At 34.7% G+C, this 25607-nt stretch overlaps 1 long non-coding RNA gene and 1 pseudogene across 1 annotated transcript in view; one reads left to right on the top strand and one right to left on the bottom strand.

Annotated features, from left to right (window-relative positions):
• Positions 1 to 9683, bottom strand: part of LOC116592354 — a 39241-nt gene extending 29558 nt beyond the window's left edge. Inside the window, exon 1 of the long non-coding RNA XR_004286461.1 lies at positions 9613 to 9683. This is a non-coding gene — a long non-coding RNA (uncharacterized LOC116592354). The remainder of the gene's footprint in view (positions 1 to 9612) is intronic.
• Positions 9684 to 19498: 9815 nt separating this feature from the next.
• LOC116593462 lies at positions 19499 to 20494 on the top strand (annotated as a pseudogene).
• Positions 20495 to 25607: the final 5113 nt, after the last annotated feature.

Genomic DNA, 25607 nt, shown 5'->3' with positions numbered 1-25607 from the left:
ATTTAAGAACAGAAAATATTTTAAAAACAATCTAAAAAGAGCAAAACATGATTTAAATTTATCTAATCATAAATACAATTCCAATTTTATATAGATATGCATACACATACATATGAAAATGCTAAAGATTAGCATATCAAGATAATATTCTATATGCTGGGAACTGAGAGCTAGAAAATAAGATTAGAGACATTAATTTTCTTTATATATTTATCTCCAAATTTCTACAGCGAATATGTATTATTTTTATAATTAATATGTATTAAATCACGTTTTAAAATATCTTTAAAATATTTTTATAAATAACAGAATTTGGTGTGAACTTTTGAAAAGCTAATGCCTCACTTCATTAATATCCAATCTAATCTTCCCAGAGACCATCATATAGCTTTCATTACTCTAGCAGGAGTGGAAAAGTACAGCTAGGTTCCTTGTTGACTATTATAAGTTGAGGAAAAATTCACCTTCTATTTATATCTCCAACTTAAAACTACATATATTGAATAGGAAAAACTAAAGTTAAAAAAACTTCTGATCTGTCAACTTTGGAGTATTTCAATTTGTAGATAATATCAATAAAATTTTGTTTGTGAAAGAGTTACTGGTTTCCAGTTTTACACACACAAGAAGTTTTTTTTTATAAACAGAGTTGAAAGAGCACAAGATAGAATTATATTTTTATTTTATCTTTTAAACTTTAGTACGAGCTGTAAATCAATGTGCAGAAATTTTTCAATTTTTATATATTCTTTCCTTTCTGAAAGTAATAAATGTTGAAAGTTTCTATAAAATGTAAGTGCCACTTGATAAATTGATAAAACAAAGATACAAAGAGCATATCGCACAGACAAGACCCAATTGGGCATGAGTTTTAACTGTAATCTTAGCTGACATTTATCTAAGATTGTCTTCTACTTTGTCATTACACTATTACAGGTACAAGTTTGGCCCATAAACCAGAGGTTCTCTAATTCTGTCTGAAAAATCAAGGCTGATTCATTCAAATTTATCTGGAATCCCAAGGCTGTTAGAGGATGGATTATTAAATAGAGATGTATGATTCTCTGCAAGGTAGCCGACATTGTATTGTGGTCCATAAAAGCTCTATACTTGCTCCAGTCTTTTAACTTACCAAAGCTCTCTATTTCCGAATAGAAGGTATAAAAAGAATAATCTTTACTTTACTGAAAAGCTTCAACCTATCCTGTTTTACTCATAGAAAAATTCTCTTAAACTGACCTTGGAAAGCTTTCTAAGAGATTGCTCTTTTTAAAGTGAAATCTTCCATACAAGAATTCTACCCAGGAGGTTTAGAAATGGTTTCATCTCCATTAGGTACATGGAGATTCTGAATAGTTAGTTAAATTTTCTGGTCCATTGTATGGATCAGTGCCTGATTCCTATCTCCCATTTTACCACTCTAATAGTATTTTCTCATTCGGTATGCATGGATATGAGGACAATGACATATGTGCACATATATTAAATTACTGCCATCCTTTACTAAATTTACATTTCTAAGTGTTTGATTTTCAAAACAAAGATTTGGGTCCTTTAAATAGCATCCAAAACAAACCAAGGATAACAAAACTCTAACTTTATCTGAAAAAAAAAAAAATAAACCAATCTTGAGTACTGTTTGATTATATATTCTTATTTGAAATTTTGATCTAAATTTTAAATCTCTTTTTACACAAAATTTTATATAAGGACTAGTTGCAGGTTGATGTTTCAGTTCATTTAGTGCCTCAGTAAAAACAAACTTTATTAAGTTTCAAGTTTCTGGAAAGTATGGGTTTTTTTTTTTAATGAAGAGCTCTGAAAATTGTGGAGCACACATTTCCTGAGCTCCTTCTTTTTTTTTTTCCCCCAAGACTTTATTTATTTGACAGAGAGCACAAGTCGGTTGGGGAGGGGGGAAGCAGGCTCCCACTTAGCCATTCAGGCGCCCCACTCTAATTGTACTTTTAAAAATTCAGTGCATAATTTTTTCTTTTGAAGGAAGATAAAAATTTTTTAAAGATTTTATTTATTGATTTGAGACAGAGCACACAAAAGTGAAGGGGGGAAAGGAACAGAGGGAAAGCAACAAGCAGACTCTGCACTGGTACCTGAGATGAACCTTGACCCCAGGACCCTGAGATCATGATCTGAGCTAAATCAATAGTTGGACACTTAACCGACTGAACCACCCAGGTACCCCTGAAGGAAAATATGTTAAAACTTATTTGCCAAGATTACCAACTAATGCAAATATGATGGCAAAATAAATACCTTTTTAATCTTAAATTATTTAAAAGATGAAAACTCCAGAATTTATAGGGATAACCTCTATCATGAATTTCTTTTATTAAAACTATAATAATGAATATAAGTTAATGAAAGTTTCAGAATTATGCCAGTTGAAGAAGTCTTTCATAATTGTTACAGAGACTTAATGTCTTCACTTCGTAAAGTACTACTTTAGTGCTTACACTTGGATTGGCTCTCTTCTGTAAGGTCAATGTGAGGTGATAAATTGAATCCACCCATGAATGGAGAAAACCATACAAAGCTTCTAGACTTCTGTTTTGATCTAGTGTCTGCTTCTTGTATCAAGAGTGGGGAGGAGGGACAGGGAATATTTGGCTTGGATCATGGCAATGCTGCAGATGGATAAAGTAGAAAAAGAAGTTAATCATGTTTTTGCTTCTTCCTCCCATTACCTTGGGGCAAATAGAGCCTGCCTCACACTAGTAATGTTTCAGAGCACTGGTAAGAGATTTGCTAGGAGTAATGTGAAGGCCTTATGCATTTAAGAATTTTATTAAAACAGATAAAACTAACTTAATTTGGGTAGTGCTTCTCCACCTCTTTTTCTAAATTTACTGGCCTGATAAATTATAATCTAAACAGGGTCTTATCCAAATATTTTACCTGGGGAGAGAATAAGGGTAAAGCTTTTTCTGACTCTAGGTAGTAAAGAGTGAATTGTCCCTGGTTTTCTGGTGACTTTGGATCTTCATCCAAAGGCTCATTTGCTGTTTATTCCTTCAGCTCTGTGGAGCTGTTATGGCCTCCCTCCACTTTGTCTGACAAATAGTTGATATACTAAGGGCAAATGAGCTCACTGGGTAATATAAAATAAAAAATCAAACTCTCCCAGCACACCATTTATTAAATGAACTGTCCTTCACTCTGAAGGTAATCTTGAACTAACAGATGAAATCACCCAAACTCATTTATCCCCCATCCACAAAATAATCTGTTATTGCTGGTCCAGAAAAACATTAAAAAGCTTATCAACAACAGTAAAAAGAACCCATCATTCACAAAAAAGCTAGTGTGAGAAGAAAAGATAAAGTAAAAATCAAAATTTTTCAGTTAAAGAAATACTCCAAACCATGAAGTAGGAGACTACTGGTATATAATATCAATATAAATTAAATCCAATTAAATAATCTAAAATACACCACAATGAATTGGAAATTCAAAAACTGAAAACAGAAGTGAAAGACAACATTATTCAGGAAATTAATTGAAGGAAACAGGAAGTAAACTCAAATAAATATTAAGATATAAAGTACCTATGGAAGATAAGTATGACTGAATGTACAGTGAGATATAGGGAATATAAATACAAAAAGGAAACAAATAAAATCTGAAAAAAAAATTTTTTTACAAGATGTTGAAGACAAACACAGGAGATCCAACATACATACAATTAGAATGGAAAGACAAAAAACAAAACAATGATAGAGCTAAATGCTTCAGATTTTTCTGAAATAAGAGCAGATCTGATCTATTAAAATGATCCCTCTTTGTACAATGAAAATTAACCTGGTGGGGTCAAGTTCAAAATACATCAAATTAAATTTTTAGGAAAAAAACTGTGCTTCCAGACACAAAAATTCACTTAAAAAGAAATTGGTATAAATAACTTTTTCTTGTAAAATGTCTGTTCAAAATTTTTTCTTTTGTTTAAACTAGGTTCATTCTCTTATTATTGAGTTATGAGCTTTATAAAGCTTATTATTAAGAAATGTTATCATACACATATTCTCAAATGTTTTCTCCTGGTTTGTAGCATTGCATTTTCACATATACTTTTTAAACATTTGAAATGTGGCAAGTATGACCTAAGGAAATGGAATTTAAAAATTTAAATTTAGTCGATTTAAATTGTAATACAAATAGGCAAAAGAAGATAGATGAATGCCTAATCAACACTTTAAAAATATTCAACACCATTAATCATTTGACAAATGCAAAATAAATTATGAGATACCCCTCTAGATCCACTAGTACAGCTAAAAATGAAAGGAGATGGCAATATCAAGTGTTTCTGCAAATGTAGAACAACTAGAAATCTCATCTATGGCTGGTATAAATTCCACAGTAGACTATACCTTAACAGATGATCCAACAATCCTACTCCTCTGTATTTAACCAAGAGAAATGAAAATTTATGTCCACTCAAGGATTTGCAACTGTATGTTCGTAAAGTTTTATTCATAATGTCCACAAACTGAAATAACCCAAATGTCTATCAAAAGGTGAATGAATAAACAAATTATGGAAAATCTATACAAAAGGAACAAATTAATTATTCACAATAATAAAGATGAATGTTATAAGCATATATTAAGTAAAGGAATCTTGAAACAAAAATATATATAATTCCAACTATATAAAACTTCACGAAAAGAAAATTTAATAATAATTGTCAGGGTTGGGATAGATATGTGGAGGGGATTTATTGCAAAAGGGCATGATGTAACTTGTGGGGATGATGGAAATATTCTCTATCTTGATTATGGTAGCAGTTATATGAGTACATACATTTGTCTCAAAACTTATGCAAGTCACTGAAAATTGATGAATTTTACTTTGTGCAAAGTATACCTTTGCCTGATAATATTCCTAGAAATGAATTATTTTAAAAATAGTGCTTATAAAAACCTATAGAATTCAAAACTGGTGCTTTTTGCAAATCTTACAGCTAAAATATTTATATTACAAAGTAGAAAGACCAAAATGAATGAGTTCAACATCTAAATTATTTTAAATTTTTATAGGATACATGTAAATAAATAAAACAAAAGATAATAAAAGAAAAATTTAAATTTTAATATAAATAAGAGCAAATGCAATAAAGAGGACATTACAGTAGCTAAGAACAAAAACACAGGCATATTTGACAAGATCAATTAGGTTTTCAGTGTGAGTTCACTGGTGCTTATTGCATTATTTATTAAAATTAATGACCAAACAAAAGGGTGCTAATAGATAGTAGTGACAATGATAAATATGTTCAATGAACCAGAGATTATTTTTCATCTAATTCTGTGCATCTGAAGTACGATGAAGAAAAACACTGTTTTGGAAAACCTTCACACTTTTCTTTACAAACTCAAATAACAATAACAATGGCTGATACAAATGATTCTTGAACAATGTTGAGGTCAGGGGTGCCAACCCCATGCACAACTGAAAATCCAGATGTAACTTTTGACTCCCCAAAAACTTGACTACTAATAGTCTACTGTTCACCAGAAGCCTTACTGGTAACATAAACAATTAACACATATTTCTTATGTTACATGTATTAATACTGTATTCTTATAATAAAGTAAAGTAAAGAAAAATGTTATTAAGAAAAGGAAAGATCTTCCTGGGTGGCTCAATCAGTTAAGCATCTGCCTTTGGCCAAGGTCATGATCCCAGGGTCCTGGGATCAAGTCCTGTGTCTAGCTCCTCCCTCAGTGGGGAGTCTGCCTCTTCTTCTTCCTCTTCTGCTCCCTCTGCCACTGCCCCTGCTTCTGCTCTGTCTGTCTCTCTCCCTCAAATAAATAAAGTCTTAAAAAAAAAAAAAAAGAAAATCATAAGAAAGGGCAAATACACTTATAGTACTGTACTGTATTTATTTTTTTTAAATCCACATAAGTGACCCACACAGTTCAAACCTGTGCTATTCAAAGGTCAATGTATTACTTTTTAGACATGTATGTATATCAACATATTACATGTTTGAATTTTCTATTTAAAACTTTCCAAATTTTCAAGAGACTATCTTTTTAAGGAAATATCAAGATTATTAATCATACTAATTTTTAACAATTTCATTAAATTTTTGAAATAGAACAACACAACAGGATGCATACTTATATGTGATTACAAATAACTACTATAAAATATTTTCAACCAAGGAAGTGCATTGTAACGTGCGCATGTGCACACACACACACACACACACACATTTTATACAGTAAACATACCACAATATGTTGCATAGAAAAGTACATATATATTTTTGCCTTAATGCTTCTTAGTTATTTCATCATTAAACAGTAGATCTATCTGAATAGAACTAGTTCCATACTTAAAATTATACTTATATCCTCAGTTTTTATATGAAAATCAGTTTCCTCTCATATAACCTCACTCTGCAAAAGCACCTGCATGGATTTCCATTGGAATAGTTACTTTGTGTGCTCAAGTATTGGGATTCTAAGAAGCCAATAAGAATCCCACATGAGATGTAATACAAAGCTGCAGATACAAATCCATCAACCAAATTTTAGTAACTAAAATCCAAGAAAAGTTTAGTTGTTGTTCACTTTTCAGTTTAAGAGGTGAATTCTGATCTTCAGACAGTTTTTCTATAAGTAGTAATTAGGAGACCAAGAATTCTTTCACCTATGGTTCCACTATACTATGGATTCTCTTTATAATTTGCATCCAGCTATTGGAGGGAGAAACAGTGTGGAGTTGGCTCTCACATTTTTTTTTTTAACACATGTCCTAGATAAGACACATAGCCCTTACACTCGATCTCATTGGCTAGAACTTCATAGTATGTTCACATCTAACTACGAGGAAGGCTGGGAACTGTAGCCAATTTGCGTGTCCAAGAAGAAGAGCAAATAGATTTCAATACATAGGAGTCACTGACACTGAAATTACTTCTATGCTGTATTTTTAACATCTGAATGATGAAAAATGAAATGCTAAGCTAAGTGATGGAAAAAGTACTTGGCATGATGTCCTAACCAGAGGATGAATTAAGAATGATTATAGCTGGTCCTATACTATCTCTACCTTTAGCAATTGAGTAAATAGGTAAATCATTTTGTAAAATTCCATTTTGAGTTTTGTGACTGGATTATTTCTAAGATTAGCTACAGCTCTAAACTACTATAATTATACTTTTGACAGTTTCTGAGCAGTTGAGTGAGACTTAAATGTACAAAGTTCCAGCATATTGAAAAAGGTGAAGAATAATTTCTGAAATGAATATTAAAGTTCATGTGGCTGATTTTTATTACATATCAGAGTAGAGCTATTTTTTTCTAGGAATTAAAGTGAAAATCAGTAATTATATTACATACAAATTTATTTAGCTCCAATTTTTCAAAAATTATGTATTTATTTTTACAATTGTGTGCTGACACTCTTATTTCTGGCACACTGGAAGTACTGGATAATCACATGCTAAATGAATAATGCCTGACTAAATGGATAAAATGAAATTTAACTTTGATAACTTGAATTTTTGTCAAAAATATCCCTTACCTTATAAACTATCTTCATGGTTAATAGAAAAAAATGCATACAAATAAAATACACGTAAGAAAAAGTTCCTATTGAATTTAATACTTAAATGCAGTGCTCTCTTTTTCTTCAGATGATGCTGTAAATAAATATTGGTCTAATAACTAAGCTAACTTTAGCAAAAGTCTAAAAACTGTAATTTCACAACTGGGACTGGTAAATATATAGATATAATGTGGTTCACATGAAGAAGACTGCATTTTCCATAACACATTACTTACAAGAATTTATATTTTTGGAAGAATTTCCTAAGGGAAAGAACTGGAGAAGAAATGTATTATGTAAATGTGAGAGGATTTAGATTCTGAAGCGGGCAGAAAGCTTCGAAACACTATGGGATAGACACATTTGGGCTTTCAATTTCTCGAATATAGCTCATCCCATTCCCCTTCCAACTTGGAGGAGAGTTTCCCTTTCTCCGGTGTTTATAGAAGAGAAAATTTTACTTCCATTCAGGTAAGTGTAGGCAAATTTCCTCTACATTTATATAATTCTTGCATTTGTTCATTTCTTCAACAACTATTTTTGATTACCTACATCTTACAGTTTTCTTTTTTAAAAGATATAATTAGCAAATAAGTTATTAGTTTCAGGTATACAATGTAACAACTGAATGTTTGTATATATTATGAAATGATGACCATAATAAGTCGAGTTAATATCTATCGCTGTACAGAGTTACAAACTTTTTGTCTGTGATGAAATCTTGTAAGATCTATTCTCTTAGCAACTTTCAAATATACAACAGGATTATGAACTATAGTCACCAGGCTATATATTAAATCTTCATGATTTATTTATTTTGTAACTGGAAGTTTGTGGTTTTTTATCTCCTTTACCCATTTGTCTAACCCACTACCACCCCTGCCTCTGGAAACCACCTTTCTGTTCTCTGTCCCCATGAACTCACATTTTTTGTCTATTTTCTGCAATCCACATAAATGAAATCATATGGTATTTCTCTTTCTGTCTGATTTATTTCACTTAGCATAATGCCATCAAGTTCTATCCATGTTGTCACAAATGGCAAGATTTCATTCTTTTTTGTAGCTGAATAATATTCCTGTGTGTGTGTGTGTGTGTGTCATTTTCTTTATCCATTCATTCATGAACACTTAGGTTATTTCTATATCTTGGCTATTCTAACAACATTGCAATGAACATGGGGTGCAAATATCTTTCTCTGTTAACATTTTTACTTTATTTGTATAAATACCCAGAAGTATAAATGCTGGATCATATGGTAGTTCTATTTTAAATTTTTTGAGACACCTCTATACTAATTTCCATAGTGGTTGCACCAATTTGCACTCTCACCAACAGTGCACATCCTCACTGTCACTTGTTATTTCTTGTCTTTTTGATAGTCATTCTAACAGGTATGAAGTGGTATCCTATTGTGGCTGTAATTTGCATCTCCCTAATGATTAGTGAGATTGAGAATCCTTTCATATTTGGTCATCTGTATGTCATCTCTGGAAAAATGTCTGTTCAGATCTTCTCATTTTAAAATCAGATTGTTTGGTGGTTTTGATTTGTCCTGTTTGCTTTAAGTTGTATGAGTTCTTTATATATTTTGGATATTAGCCTCTTATCAGATACATGCTGTGCAAATATTTTCTTCCATTCAGTAGGTTGCCTTTTTTTTTTTTTTTTTTTTGGTGGTAGATTTCCTTGTTGTGCAGAAGTTTTTAGGTTGATGCCATCCCACCTGTATATTCTTATCTGTTATTTTTCATAGATTAATTGACTCTACATGCATGGCATTATTTCTGGGCTCCTTATTTTGTTCCATTTGTCTGTGTGTCTAATTTTATGCCAATATCATATTGTTTTGATTACTATAGTTCTGTGTCATAGTTTGAAATCAGGGAGCATGATGCCTCCAGCTTAGTTATTCTTTCTCAAGATTGCTTTGGTTATTTGGGTATTTTTATGGGTCCATTTTTAAATATTTATCAAATATTTTCTATGGACAGAAGATAGATCTTGCTCTAAATACATACTAGTGAGATAAACATATATGCTTTCATGAGATGTATTGTCGGGGACCGCCTCCAGCCAGGAAAGTCCCCACCATTACAAGATGGCGCTTGGCTCACTGCCAGCAAAATACGCTGCAAGTAAACAACGAACTTTCTGGTGAAGCCCGCCTAAAGGAGGACATAGTCATTGGCTGTTTCAAATTTAATCAGCATAGTAACAAGACTCTCATTGGCTCTCCCCATTGCTTGGCCCCTTATTGGTCACCCTGCTGCATATAAGCTAAGGGAGTTGACGAAATAAAGGGAATGAAGCATTAACACCGAACCAGGCTTCTTGTCGTCCTTGCGGGTCGAGGGCGATAAATGGTGCCGAGACCCGGGAAATATTAAGAAAAATAGAAAAACCTTGCAAGGGAGAAGTCCGCAGGTAAGCGGGGTAAAACCACGACAAAGGTGGTGGGAAACTTGTACAAGTCCGCAATAAGAAGCGGGGCGGCCTTAGAGCCGGGATTTAGCGGCGAGTATACGCGGAACAGCCATTAGGTTGGGATTCTAATTATGGGATCTAGACTGCCAAAGTCGAGGTTAGAGGGTTCCCTAAAGGATCTTCAAAGGCCAATGGCATGCCATTAAAAACGAAAACTGCTAGGATAAAAACGGTCAAGCAGCAACTGAAAGACATTCAGCCCCTATGGATTCTTCCCCCAAGCCCTTAGTTCTTTGGAAGGATATCCTTATGGGACAATGGAAAGGCCCGGATCCTGTATTAATCTGGAGCAGAGGTTCCGTTTGTGTTTTCCCACAGGACAAAGAAGTGCCGATTTAGATTCCAGAGAGATTGGTCCGGAAGGCCCCTGAGAACGAGGATGAGGACAGAGGAAGTCGTGATCCTCCTACTGTCATGGGGGACTCTGATATTCCTAATTCCCCCGACGGCAACACGTGAATTATGGGCTATTCTGAAGGCTTGGCCCTATCCTTTACCTTTAACTAATTCTTCCTTTCCCTTCCCCCGGTTCTTCACTAGCTGAAATACTGAGTGTTGGTTCTATTGTTCCTTTTTCTGCACTCTGTGTTACCCCTGTAAAATTCTCTAACCTTAGTCAGATTAGCAATTCCTCCCAACAGCTCTCCCAGTATTTGCAGGGTGCTTGGTCTAACGATTTTCAAAATTTCACACGAATCCTTCTGGCTGAGATAACTCGACTAAATAGTATGTGTGTGCAACCAGCTTCCCTCCCAGAGCTATTTCAAACATTCAGCAATATGTTCCAGTTCACCAAACAATGGGCTGGTACAATTGGTCTTCTTGTCCTCCTTCTTATTGGCATTCTGCTTCTATTCAGAAAAGCTCGCCAATGGAGAACACAGCAGCGAGAGCAGAGCCGAGCTATAGTACAAGCCCTTATGTCAATAGGGGCTGGGACATCTCCCCAGATATGGCTAAGCATGCTAGATCGGTAGTTAAAGACGGGTAATATCAGTAGAGAAACATACCAACCTAAGACAGGACAGAGATCATCTATATCTTGTGTCTGATGATGGGTAAGGATGTTTTCTGCTACTGACGACCTAAGGCAGGCACAATCTCTGCCATAAAACAAAAAAGGGGGAGATGTCGGGGATCGCCTCTGGCCGGGAAAGTCCCCACCATTACAAGATGGTGCTTGGCTCACTGCCAGCAAAATACGCTGCAAGTAAACAACGAACTTTCTGGTGAAGCCCGCCTAAAGGAGGACATAGTCATTGGCTGTTTCAAATTTAATCAGCATGGTAACAAGACTCTCATTGGCTCTCCCCATTGCTTGGCCCCTTATTGGTCACCCTGCTGCATATAAGCTAAGGGAGTTGACGAAATAAAGGGAATGAAGCATTAACACCGAACCAGGCTTCTTGTCGTCCTTGCAGGCCGAGGGCGACAATGTATAATCTCTAACAATAAATCCCAAATTATAGTATTGGAATAAAAAATTTGGCACCTGTCAATTATAATAACACAAAACATTAGGAAGTTAAAATCAATATAAAGAGGTTAGTTTCATGTGAAGAGTTAAATGAAGTGATGCATTGGAGGGTTAAACCCTCTTCCTCTATATTTTAGTATCCAGAAAGGTATGGAAATGCTAGGAAAAATATTACAAATCTAAAATAAAAACCCAACTTGGAAGATAGGTATTATGAAATCTACTAATTCACTTATTTATTCTGCAAATATTGAGTTCCTACTATGTGCCAACACACAAAGATTAATATGATATTTTCTAGATAAGAAACATAATTGGAATACAATATAACAACTATTTAAAAACACAATATTATAAAGGACTTGGAAGGGCCACTTAATATAAGAAAGCATATGTTGTAATTTAAGAAAACTTGGACGCTTTGTAATTTAAGAGAACTTGAGCACATAAGAAAAATTTCCAATGAAGACCACTGTGTAAAAATAGATATTGCACAAAAAAGGTACCATATTTGAACTAGAGATTCAAATCTGACATCTTACTATGAATTTGGATACATGTTAACTTTCCGAGACTCAATTTCCTCAGACATATCACAGAATTACACCTACTGCAAAGAGTTGTTGCAAGGATTTAAAATAAAGGTCCAGGTACTGATGCATAGTAGATCTTCTATAAATGGTCACCAGTATTAGGATTACATATGGAGTCTTATAAATTCAAGTAAGAGTTGTCAAGGATATTCCAGATAAGTAAAACACACAGAAAGGCTGTAATAATAGAATGACTTTGTATTAGTTCTCCAGGTAACAACTGGAAAAAGTGGTAGGAAATGGGTTGAAAAGAGAAAAGATTGGTAAACAATGACTCTAGGGACACCTGGGTGGCTTAGTTGGTTGGGAGACTGCCTTCAGTTCAGGTCATGGTCTTGAAGTCACAGGATCGGGTCTCGCATTGGCCTCCCTGCTCAGCAGGGAGCCTGCTTCTCCCTCTGACCTTTCCCCCTCATGCTCTCTCTCTCTCTCAAATAAATAAATAAAAATAAAATCTTAAAAAAAAAGAATGAATCTAGAGAGGTAAAGTGGTAGAAGTTAAGTAGTGAAGGACTATATGATAGGATACACAATCAGATTTTTTGTTCCAGAAAATTACTCTGGTGACAACTGGAGTATGAATTAGAGATGAGCAATATGGCAGTTAGATCATACACAAAGCATCTGGATCAGATCTCACATCCTCCTATGTACCAGGCACAACAATAGGTGATATTAATAGACAACTGACAGGAATATAAACCCCTGGATGTGAGAAAGGAGGGACAGAAAAAGGTCAGTATGATTTCTCAGTTAGAACATTTTAAAGAACAGTTAGGTGAAGAGGGATGTTCCTGGACATTTTAGGGTGAGTTCCATGTGAATGTTTACCAAATCTCCTCTCTACTGGAGAGAAACTTAATGAAGGACATCATATCATTCAGTCCCATTGTAGACACCTGAAAGTTTGTCCAATGGGTTATTAAATAAAGTGGTTATTTGAGAGTAAGGAAAAGTATTCATCAGCTCAAAATCAGTCTTTGAATAAATGCTGACTTTGCTATACCACACAAAGAACCCAAATTTCCAGAAAAAAAAACACCACCTCTGTGCCCTGAACTCACTAACATACCCCAAAGGGTACAGCCAACTAGATAGCTGATATTAAGCATATAACATTGTACACATTTCATTATGGAGAGGACATGAAAGAGGTATACATTCCAGATTTAATATATTTCTCTGTTCATCATGTTATATAAGCACAAACATTCATAGACCTTTAAAGGCCTTATCTACTCTTCTGGTACGATGATATCATCACTTTAAGGAAATTATGTTATGGAAAAAATGAAATTCAAAATTATGATTCATAGGCCTTATCAGTTAATTGAAGATCAAGAAGTAGCTGCTATTATAAAATGATGAAATTTCTATTAAAATTTTTCCCTACATAAGAATTCAAATCATTTTTAGGTCTGGATATTATCTTATGCCTAGAGGATGTGCTACATGGTCTTTATATATGTTGTCTTCCTCTCATAGCCAGAACTCATGTGTTAGGTCTCCTATGACAGAGTTTAACATGTAGCTAAATGACCTAGGAAAGTAAATGACCCATTCATTTGTTTTATGTAACTGAAACAATATTTCTACAAATTAAAAACTGATACTGCTACTTGGCCATTGAGGTTTTGGATGTCAATCAGTGAGCAATCCTAAACTGAAGTTTACAAAGTTGCCATGGGCAATGGATCTGTTTTAAGGAAAACTGGGTTCCAGTTTCCCACTACAGGAATTTCAGCCCTGTTTATGCTTCTCTACCTATTCTCTCTTTCATACTTACTACCTTTTAACATTATATAAAATTTTCTTATTTATTTATATTTAATGTTATATATTATACATTACTTCATTCTTGAGTGTTAGTGACTCAAGGACAGAGAGATTTGTTTTGTCCACCAAAGTATCTCACTGTATAGAATAGTGCCTGAAATACATGAGTTATTAAAAATGTATATTGAGTGAATTGAAGCATGAATGGAACCAGAGACCCCTAATGTCACCTGTTCAGTGATAAAAGGTAATGGAAGACTGCTATAATCCATAACAAATAGGATCATATATCACAAGAATATTCTGTATCATCCTTACAAGTTGAAACAAAACATAGTCAAGGTTCTGGCTAGCAGCAAAAGTAATAGAGTTGGTAATAAAGTTAAAAAGTCATAAATATCAACTTTTACCCTAAGAGAGAAATGGACTAGACCTGCACAAAGTAAGGATATTTTCTGGGCTTGCATTTTTTCCTCCTTTTCTCCCTTTCTTCCACTAGCATTTGTAGATCATTTTTACTGATATGGACTAATAATAGACTTAAGGAAATAAAAGGTGTCACCTAGAAGTCTTGGATTTGGACACCTAGACTCTTGGGGCTGTCTAGGTAACTGATGAGATTTGGGATTGCTTGCTTTTCTGGAGAGAATTGGGTATCTTTGCAATTTTAAGGTTGGTTAGGTTATGGTGAAGTGTTACTTTTAGAGATGTAGTTTAGGTAGAAGGATATATGAGGAAATAAAGTAGCCAAAGGAGTAATTTTGTTAACATTTCATGGTTTGAGCAACCACCAACATTGAACCCTCCTTCTACTGGTAAAAGAGGAAACATGTATTTGGTCCATTTCTCCCCGTGGAGACAGAGAAATGACACCTTTTAGCAGTAATGGTATATGAAAATACCTGAAGCTCAGCCTTGGATGTTGTGTCTGAAATGAGTGATGTAAAGAAATAAGATGGCTGATATTTATTAAATTTAGCTCTGACTGACTGTGACCATCCCCAGGAATACCCAATTTCTTTTATTTAGTTAGGACACATATATTGGTCTTATTATGTGCCAAGTCCAGCTCTAAGTGTTTTGCAAATATTTACTCATTCAGGAACTTTCAGTAGTCATTTTTGCTCTTTACCAAATATTCTGGGCTCAGTAAGATTGCACCCCCTGATGTCCCTCTGGTACAACCAAGTGACCAGTTTTGGCTTTTGAGTTGTAAGTAGAAATGATACTTAGGCCTACCAACTAGTTGCCAATATGATACCCTCCAGCCCTCTCTTAATGGCCATTTACAATGCTCCAGAGAATCTCTCTTCCTTCAGGCTGGATACAAGAGTCCAAAACATGACAAAAACATGGAGGTATCACCTAGCCAACTCATAAATGAACATGTTCCGTGAACATAATATGAATCTTTGTTTTTAAGTTAGTGAGGTTTGGAGGAGTTATTTGTTATCAGAGCATAGCTTTCCCTATCCAAACACCAACCCTTATGACTACATACTGTTTGTTACTCCTATTTACAGAGACAACTGAGCCATGGAAAGGTTAAGTAACTTAAACAAGCTCATTCAGTATGAAACAACAGTCAGAATTCAAACTCAGGCCCTCCAATAAATTTAACTTTTTTTTTTTTAATAGCCAGAGTCATATCCATGCTTAGAAGCCTGAACCCTGAAAAAATATGTGTGTGTGTTTCTCTTAAAAGCAACAGGGATTTATTGAAGGAGTTTAAGCAAAGGAATAAGGAATTACATGATCTAATTGTATTTAAAATAAGCTAAATGATGTTTATATATGTCACAATTAAAAGTATATTAAAACAAATTGATTAAAAATAAGTTGATAGGATATCTCAAAGTTTCAAAAAAAATGAGTCCTAAATCTCAGAGAATTTTAAATAATTTAAAAACATAATATAGTAAGAGAATTATAATTGAAATGCTAACTTCAAATGAATCCCAACTGAGACACAGTATATACTCTTTCCAATCCTTAGAAATGGTTTCTATGAACCTTAGAAATGGTTTCTATGACTAAGGAAATATATTCTGAAAGTCCCACAAAACAACTTTTCTATTCACTATTGATTTTAAAGTGTTTTCAAAACTTCTGGTTAAACATTTGAAACTCTATTTTAAAGGTAACAAAAGAAGATCTGAAAAACTAAGACTGGATTTAACATTCAATAAAACTGCCAATTGCTTTTCAGTTTGGTAGCTGAAAAAATATTTAGAGAATAATTGTAAGTTTTTATACCTATCACTGAAAAGTGGTATTTATTTCCAGAGTGTCTAAGGTAAAAATATGTAATCAGGCAGAGGTCTAAGAAAATTTTTGTTTACAGTGGCTCATAATACCTATCTCCTGGAAAGGAGACAATATATGTTGCTCACTTGTCTTCCATTGGTTCCATAATTGCCAGACTCTTTAAGTCAGATTTTAAAAATCTGAAAATAATAAAAGCAAAATCACAATTTTACCCATTACACTTGAATACTGCAGAGAAAATTCTCTATTAATTTTCTATAGTATGCCCTTCCTAGAGAATATAGATCTAGATATTACCACACAAAAGCAACAATAATTTTAATTTCTACGGTTCCTAAGATCACTAAGACTAATACAATACAAAATAAAATACAAAGGACACAAATTTCATTTAGGCCATATAAAGAGAGAAGCTATGTTTATAAAACTTTTTTCCCAAGAGTTCAATATATCTGTGTGTGCATGTTTATTTTGATTTGCTATTATAGGTCTTTTAAAAATAATTATTCTAATTGCAATGACTTCTTTCTATGTGAATGAAGAATATTAGTAAATCTAAGGCCATTATTCCTACATAAGGTTTGCCTGAGGTCAATGCATTCTTTTCATAAAAGTACATTTGCATATTTGCATTTAGGAAAAATAAATTAACATATACAAATCCTATGAAATTTTTTTTTTTTTGGTAGTTCTTGCTGCATGACCCTATTATCTTAATCTATTTAGGGTGAGGTTTGTCCATTTATTTAAGTCTAATAAGATTGCTAAGCAAGGACCTTTGCTTACCAAGTAGGGTTGGGAATAAAAACCAGGGATGCAGTGAATAAATTTTTGTCATTAACATTGCCTAGTTACGGTCTAAATTTTTATCATAAGCTTTCTCCAGTGATAGAGAAGAATGGTCAAAAATTTGCCTGCTGAGGTAAAACTTTAGATTAAAGAGGACCTTGGTTTGCCCTAGCATGAGCAGGCCTGGCAGTTTATATGCCCAGGACCACTGAGACCTTGAAAGCATCAACTGTTAGAAAGGGGACTGAAAGCAGTCATGAGACAGTGTGGTCTGGATATTACTGTTAGTAGAATATTTTTTTTAAAGATTTATTTATTTATTTGACAGAGAGAGAGATTACAAGTAGGCAGAGGCAGAGAGAGAGAGAGGAGGAAGCAGGGTCCCTGCTCAGCAGAGAGCTCAATGTGGGACTCGATCCCAGAACCCTGAGATCATGACCTAAGCCAAAGGCAGAGGCTTTAACCCACTGAGCCATGCAGGTGCCCACTGTTAGTAGAAAATTAATGGGCATGGCCTGATTTAGAGAGCAGAGTCCCCTTAAGTCTGGAGATCCTAAAACAATGAACTGACGGTATCTATTTAGAATCTGGTACAAAACACCTAAAATAGGAACTAAAATGATTTCACTGTGTACTGTATTTCTCTAAGTGAATATGAAAAAAACTGAACTTTGATGTTTATGCTGGAAATTTTACCATTATTAATCTCATCTGTCTAAATACTTACTATGCGATTACTACATGGGCAAGAATGTAATAGTGAAAGGAATAAGCATTAATTCCAAATTAAGGTTATCACTGAAGTCTGTGAATTGTACATTTTCTTAGTCCCTTAAATGAAGAAAGAATAGTCCTTATAATTATGTTATTTATTTACCTGAAAGGAACAGGAAGAGCTAAACATATGGTTTAGAATCACAATTAGATGGTTCCTTGCAGTGAGCCCAGTAATCCATGATAATTTGATACAAACTGACATTTGGCTAAAACTGTGACAAGGATAAAAGCCAATTCTCTTTGGGAAATAAGTGAATAATCTCCTATAATCCGGAAACTGGGAAAAAAACAGGAAGTACAAGCTAAAATTTAGATTTGTAGCTGAATATAAACTCATAAGTGGTATAGCCCTTTTCTTCCTCCAGATCTTCAACAAGACTATAATTCACAGTAGCCCTTTAGATCCCTTTCTTTTTGCCTTACACACTTGTTTATTTTTCTTAAAAATGTCCCCAGTGACTGCAGACATTTTTCTTAACAGGTGATTTTTCAATGAAATGTCATTTTGGCTTTGTGAGTATCCTTAGTGGCATGTACCAAATGACTCATTTCATTTGTGACCAGAGCCAAATTCAAATTTAATTTTCCAGAGGGGACAAGTTAATGTATAACCTATTGTGCCACCTGGCATCCTAAATTAAATTTCCTGAACTGTTTTTACTGAGAACAGAATCAGGTAGAGGTTTTGTAAAGGCATTTTTAACTGTCAGCTGTGCCTTCAATCACTTTTATAGTTATATAATTAATCCATTTGTTACAATTAGTAAATAATAAATACCCAGGATTCTTAGTTTTGAAAATGACAACTGGATCATTTAGTTCTATGGAACTGCAATGGCATACACTCTAAACATTAGAGAAATATGAAAACTTCTCACCTGAACTGTCATTATAAATCATATACTAGAAATTGTGCCTCCTGTATGCTATCATAGAGTGAAATGTTCATTAGAGTCAAACCAAAACCAGTTTAATTCCAAAGCTCATATTCTTTCTACCACATAATGATAGAGTTATAGGTCTTTTGTTGCATTTTATGAAAAGAGTGAACATTGTGAAGTTAAATATAGAAAAAAGAGTTTTCAGACTACTTCGAAACGGTGTTTTGATACAAAGCCCTAATAACTTATATATTTAAAAAAAAAAAAAAAACAACCTGAGGCTGTGTATATCTAGAGTTCTAAGTTATTATTAAGGTCACTTGCTGTACTGAGTAGCCTGTCATGTTACTAAAACACTATAATTATCACACAATATGTGTCCTATAACTCATCAATTTACATTCTAGCAGCAGTTTGCTCATTCATATCCAAATATTCAAAATTGCCCTATATGTTTGGCTAAACCCAAATGAGCCATTTTAAATAGTAAACAAAATATTTTACACTGCTTTGTTTTTTAAAAAATAAATAAGATACAAATTCTAGAATGAAATGATGTTTTCCTTATTCTTATTTAAGAAACAATTACTCTCTTTCTTATTCTTAAGCAGAAGTTAAGGCTACAGATCCTGAATCAGATCAAATCTCAGGTCTACCAGCTCCTGGCTGGGCAACTTTGGGAAGCAGTATGACCTCTCTGGGTTCTATCTGGACAGTGGAGATGACAATGATGATAATAACAAGAAGTATAACACTGACCTCATTTTGTAATTATGAGAATTAAACAATTTTACTTATGTAAAGAACTTCAGGCTCTCTGCTCCTCCCCACTTGGCAGACAGCTGCATTCTCTCGTGCAGGGCCAGAGACACATGGTGAAGGTCAGAGTAAATGAATTTGGCCATCTTGGGCACCTGGTCACCAGGGCTGCTTTTATCTCTGGCAAAGTGGATATTGTGGTCATTAACGACCCCTTCATTAACCTCAACTACATGGTCAACATGTTCCAGTATGATTCCACCACAGTAAAGTTGACAGAACAAACAGCACAGTTAAGACTAAGAATGGGAAATCTGTCATCAAGAGAAATCCACCTCCATCTTCTGGGAGCAAGAACCCCACCAATATCAAATGGAGCGAGGCCGATGTTGAGTATGTTGTAGAGTCCACTGGAGTCTTACACCATTGAGAAGGTGGGGGCTCACTTGAAGGGTGATCATCATCTCTGCCCTTTCTGCTGATGCCATATTAGGGATAGGCATGAACCACGAAAAGTATGACAGCTCCCTAAAGGTTGTCAGCAATGCCTTCTGCACCAACTGCTTGGCCTCTCTGGCCAAGGTCATACATGACAACTTCAGCATTGTGGGGGGACTCATGACCACAGTCCAGGACATCACTACCACCCAGAAGACCATAGACAGCCCCTCTGTGAAGCTGTGGAGTGGTGGCCAAGAGGCTGCCCAGGACATTATCCCTGTTTCTATTGGCACTGCCAAGGCTATAGGCAAGGTCATCCCTGAGCTGAATGAGAAGTTCATTGGCATGGTCTTCCAAGTCCCCACCTTCAATATGTCAGGTATGGATCTGACCTGCTGCCTGGAGAAAGCTGCAAAATACGATGACATCAAGAAGGTAGTGAAGCAGGCATCAGAGGTCACCCTCAAAGGTATCCTGGGCTACACTGAGGACCAGGTTGTCTTCTATGACTTTTACAGTGACATCCATTCTCCACCTTCAATGCTGGGGCTGGCATTGCTCTCAATGACCAATTTGTCAAGCTCATTTCCTGGTATGACAATGAATTTGGCTACAGTAACCAGGTGGTAGACCTTATGGTCTATATGGCCTCAATAAGGCTACTCTAAAGCTTACTCCAAGGAGTAAGAGACCCATGGACCACCAGCTCCAGGAAGAGCAGGAGGAAGAGAGAGGCTCTCAGCTGCCAGGAGTCCTTGCCCCAACTCATCCCCTAACACACTGAGAATCTCATGACTTCTGCACATGTTTCCATCCCAGACCACTTGAAGAAGAAGAGGGGCTTGGGGAGCCCCAGCTTGTGTCATCATAATGTATACTATACCCCTAAAAAAACCAAAACTTAAACATAATGAGTGTTCAAAAAACACATGTATATTAGTTATTAAAGTCTTCATGCTTATAGTGCCTTATCATGATCACTCAACTATCTGTAATACTCAATTCCCACTCACTCAATTCTATATTTTTTCTCCTTTTCTTCCTTTTTGCCTCATTTCTTCTGACCATAGTTGGTAAATAACAACTGCAGAATATTTAGAAATAAAGAAAATACATGATGTCTTTCCATCATGCACTATAAATATTTTGGAATGTGTTTTCCTCAGTCCCCACTAGGTATACATATATACATGGTTACCATATTATATATACAATTCTAGGTATTATTTTATTCACAAAATGTTAAAAAAAATTTTTTAAATCTCTTCACTGCAAAAATGGTTTAAGCTATAAACATATAAAAGGTTTTAATGGTTTAAGCTATGAATTTATACTAGGTTATTCAACAATCTTTCTATTGTGAATCAGTTTATGTCTATCTCTTTTTCTTTTTCTTCTTCTTTTTTTAAATCATGATAGCTAATGCTATGATGGACTCACTCACCAAGTTAGACTCTTTTCTGACTAGATGATAAAGTAGGGGGAAAAAAAGGACAAAAGTCCTACCTTCATGGAACTAATGTTCTAGCCGAGGAAGGAGCAGGGCCTCTCTATACATATAAAGAAATGGCATGTGCTAGAAAGAACATTAAGTTAGGGGTGCCTGGGTGTCTCAGTAGTTAAGCATCTGCCTTCTGCTTGGGTTCTGGGATGGAAACCCCTGTCAGGCTCCCTGCCCAGCGGGAGGCCGCCATCTCCCTCTCCCACTCCCCCTGTTTGTGTTCCCTCTCTCGCTGTGTCTCTTCTGTCAAATAAATAAATAAAATCTTTAAAAAAAAAAAAAAGAACATTAAGATATGGGTATGCATGGTAATTGGGACGCTCTCTTTTAGAAAGTTGAATTTGGAAAACCTCTCTGAGGAAAAGATATTTGAACAAACACCTGAATGGAATGATTAAGTCATAAAAATTCTGGTGTGTAAAACTTCTTATTGCAAGTCTTTTTAACTATTCGTAGTTCTGTAGGTGGACGAAAATCAATAAATGTAAGACATGTACATAATTTCATGTCATCTCCTAAAGTCACTCCCTACCAAGTACTTAGCATAAAAAATCGAATATTATACCTCATTAACAATATAAATATAAATATGCTCAACTCAGTGGTTCCCGTATGAGAGGTTCAAGATATGGCTCAGAGAGTTCCATGAGTACTCGGGCCAATTTCCTTCTCTGGTAGGTCAGAGGTCATAGATCTGAAAAACAACTTTATATTTGCCAGCAAATTCTCCCCATGTCTATAAAAGAAAATGTAATCAAATCCACGGATATGATTTGAACAGGTTCGTCTCTTTGGGCTCAAGTTTATTGGCAGCAGCATACCTACCTATCTTTATACTTATAAAACAATCCAAAATCTCCTGTGGAATCCCAGTAGGCAGAAACCTATTATATTCAGCAATATGTAACCTGCGAAGAGTTACTGACAGTCAGAGTGCATAATGGAGATTGCCTTTGCTTAGAACTTTACATAATCGCTTACAGTCAGCCTTCCTGGAAAAGTCTCCACATTCAGCACTCCAGTCCTTTGATTATAATGCAATAGGACAAATGTCAGGAAATACATTCCCATAAAGTGAAATAAATTTTATTCTTTAACCCAGAAATGACTATAAACATTACCCTCATGGAAATTTCTCTCATATGCATATTTTCAGCTTCTGCAAGGAGAACACTGAATGACAATTAGGTAGTGGTGTTTTAATTGAGGACAAGATTAAACCTTACTTATCAGATTTTCACATAGTGCAAGCTGATCATTTTGGTCTGTATGCTATAGTCAAGACATGACACAATGACCTCAAAGCATTTGAAAATTGTTTCATTTTCTTTGTCTAAAAATTAAATGGATTTTAGTAAGTTATCTCAAGAAAGAATTATACAGTATTTATCCTTTTGTAGTATGCTTATGTATTTAGAAATAGGATTTTTCCTTTATTTTTCCTTTTGTAATATAAAACTGTAGGTTTCTACCTCACATAGATGGAAAGTTGCAGAGTTTAAAAATCCTAAACAAAGACTTATGTATAAGTCCAAGCCTCATTAGATTCAAGAATAGGAAATAGTGATTAAGAAAGGGAAGAAAAGCAATGAGATAAGAATGGACTTAGAAACTCTAGGGAGAATTATGTTAACATCAGGCATATAAGGGTCAGAAGTACCACGAGAGGAGAAAGCAGAGAGAGTAGGAAAAGAGACCTAAATTGTGGATAGAAATTAAGAGGCAAGAAGGAAAGGAAGAGAAAATAAATGTCAGTAGGGAGGATTATGTCAGACCTCAAATAAGTTAAAAAAAAAAAAAGTCAGAAAGGCAGAGATGGGAAATAAAAGATGTAGAGAAGAGGCAAAGGATCCAAAGTCAGGGTTCTTTTGACTGAAAATTACACAATCTTGCTACAACTATGTTGCAATTAAGAAGAAAATATCTCAAGGATGCATAAGTTTCTCAGAGAGCCCAAGACATAAAAGTTCTACCAGATCTTTCCAAGGAGTAGCACCAGAAACCAGAAAGCTGACAGTGTCAAGTGTTCTTTTTCTTCTACCCTTTCCACTGGCTTCTGTTTGGAAGTTAGATTTTTCTAATGTCTGCCTTTCATTGCTAGTTATTGATCTACTTCGTACAATCAACGTCAAAGAGTGCTAGGATTTCTGAATTTTAATCCCAAATTATCAAAGAAGATCATTTCCATCCAGTCAGATCAAGGATCTACCCCTGGTATAGTTGCTTCAGTCATCCTTCAGGAAGGAGGGTTAATTAAATTGAGATGAGTTAGTCTTCCACCTGTGGGAAGGAAGGAGTATCCCACTCAGGGAAGGAAGTCATGGAATAGGTAGGAAAGATAGCAACTTCTTAGAAGTAAAGAGGATAAATTAAAGGAGTAATGGGGGAAGAATCCCTGAAGTCAGTAAAGTAATGGAGTTTTGAAGAAAAGCAAATACGAGAGAATAGGAGAGACAGAATATGTTAAAGAAGAATCAACCCAATCATAACCACAGTGCTTCCCACTGACATCTATGTTTGTGAAAACAACCTAACACCACAGAAATTGATTTTCAGCTCTACGTTTTTAGGAAGAATTCCATTTTTTGATACTGTGGAAGAAAAGTAATTCACACAACTTAATCTTCCACAACTGACATACTGAGGGCAAGCACTGACTTTTTTTTCTGATGGTGGTGAGAAAATTAACCGGAGATCTACCCTCTTAAGAGATTTTTACATCTAAAATACAGTGTGATTAACTGTAATCAAAATGTTGTATAGCAGTTCTCTAGAACTTATTTGTCTTGAATAACAAACTAGATACCCCTTGATTAACAACTCCCTAATTATCCCTCCCTTCAGTCCCTGGTAACATTCTTTCCTCTGCTTCTATGAATTTGACTATTTTAGATACCTGATAGAAGTGGAATCAGTGTTATTCTTTTTTGTGACTGGCTTATTTCACTTAGCATAATGTCTTCAACTTTAATCCATGTTGTCACATATTTCAGGATTTCTTTTTTAAGGTGGGATGATAATTCATTGTGGGTCTTGTGTTTATCTGTTCCTCTGTTGACCGACATGTAGGTTGTTTCCACATGTTGGCTATTATAAATAGTGCTGCAGTGAACATGGGAGTGCTAATATATCTTCAAGATCCCAATTTCAAATTTTTTAGTTAAATATTCAAAAGTGGGATTACTGAATCATATGATGGTTGTATTTTTAGTTTTTAAGGAACTTTCATACTGGCTTCCATAGAAGCTGTGCGATTTTGAATTCTCAGCAACAGTGTAGGAGGACTCCAATTTCTCCACATCCTCACCAATACTTTTTGGTCTCAGTCTCTGTCTTTGATAGTAGGCATCCCAACATTGTGATACCTCATTGTGGTTTTAATTTGTAGTTCCTAGGTAGTGATGATGAGCAACTTTTCATACATTTGTTGGTTGTTTACATATCTTCTTTGAAGAAATGTCTAGTCAAGTCCTTAGTCTTCTTTAAAAATTGGATTATTGGAGGGAGTGTTTTGTTATTGAGTTATAGAAATTCATTATGTATTTTAGATGTTAATCCTTTACTAGATACCTGGTCTATATCAATTGTCCCATTCCATAGATCACCGTTTGGTTTAGTTGATTGTTTTCATTGCTTTGCAGAAGCCTAGTTTGATGTAGCCTCACTTGTTTATTTTTGTATTTGTTGCCTATAATTTTGGTGACATAGCAAAATATATATATATATATATTGCCAAGACCAATGTCAATCTTTTTATCTGATTTCTTCTAGGAGTTCTACAGTTTCAGGTCTTATATTTAAGTCAATAATTTTGACTTGATTTATGTGTATAATATAAGGTATGGCTCTGATTTTATTCTTTTGCACGTGGCTGTCTAGTTTTCCCAACCCCATTTATTGAAGAGAACAACTTTTCTCTCTTTTTGTCTTTTTGGCACCATTGTTAAAGATCAGTTAACCACATATGTGTAGATTTATTTCTAGGATCTCTGTTATGTTTCATTGGTTTATATGTATGTTCTTTTGTCAGTACCATTGTGTTTAACTACTGTAGCTTTGTTGTATAATTTGAAGTCAGAAAGTGTGATGCCTCCAGCTGTGTTCTTTTTTCTGAGGTTTGATTTGGACAATCGGATTCCTTTGTAGTTTCATATGAATTTAAAATTGCCTTTTCTGTTTCTATAAAAAAATCTCATTGGGATTTTGTTATTGCATTGAATCTATAGATCATTTGATGTATATAGTATGGCCATTTTAACAGAATTAAGTCTTCCAAATCA

This window comes from Mustela erminea, chromosome 6, assembly GCF_009829155.1.
Source record: "Mustela erminea isolate mMusErm1 chromosome 6, mMusErm1.Pri, whole genome shotgun sequence".
Classification (NCBI taxonomy): domain Eukaryota; kingdom Metazoa; phylum Chordata; class Mammalia; order Carnivora; family Mustelidae; genus Mustela; species Mustela erminea.
The sequence above is the reverse complement of the archived record's forward strand: the minus strand, read 5'-3'. Positions and strand labels throughout refer to the sequence as shown.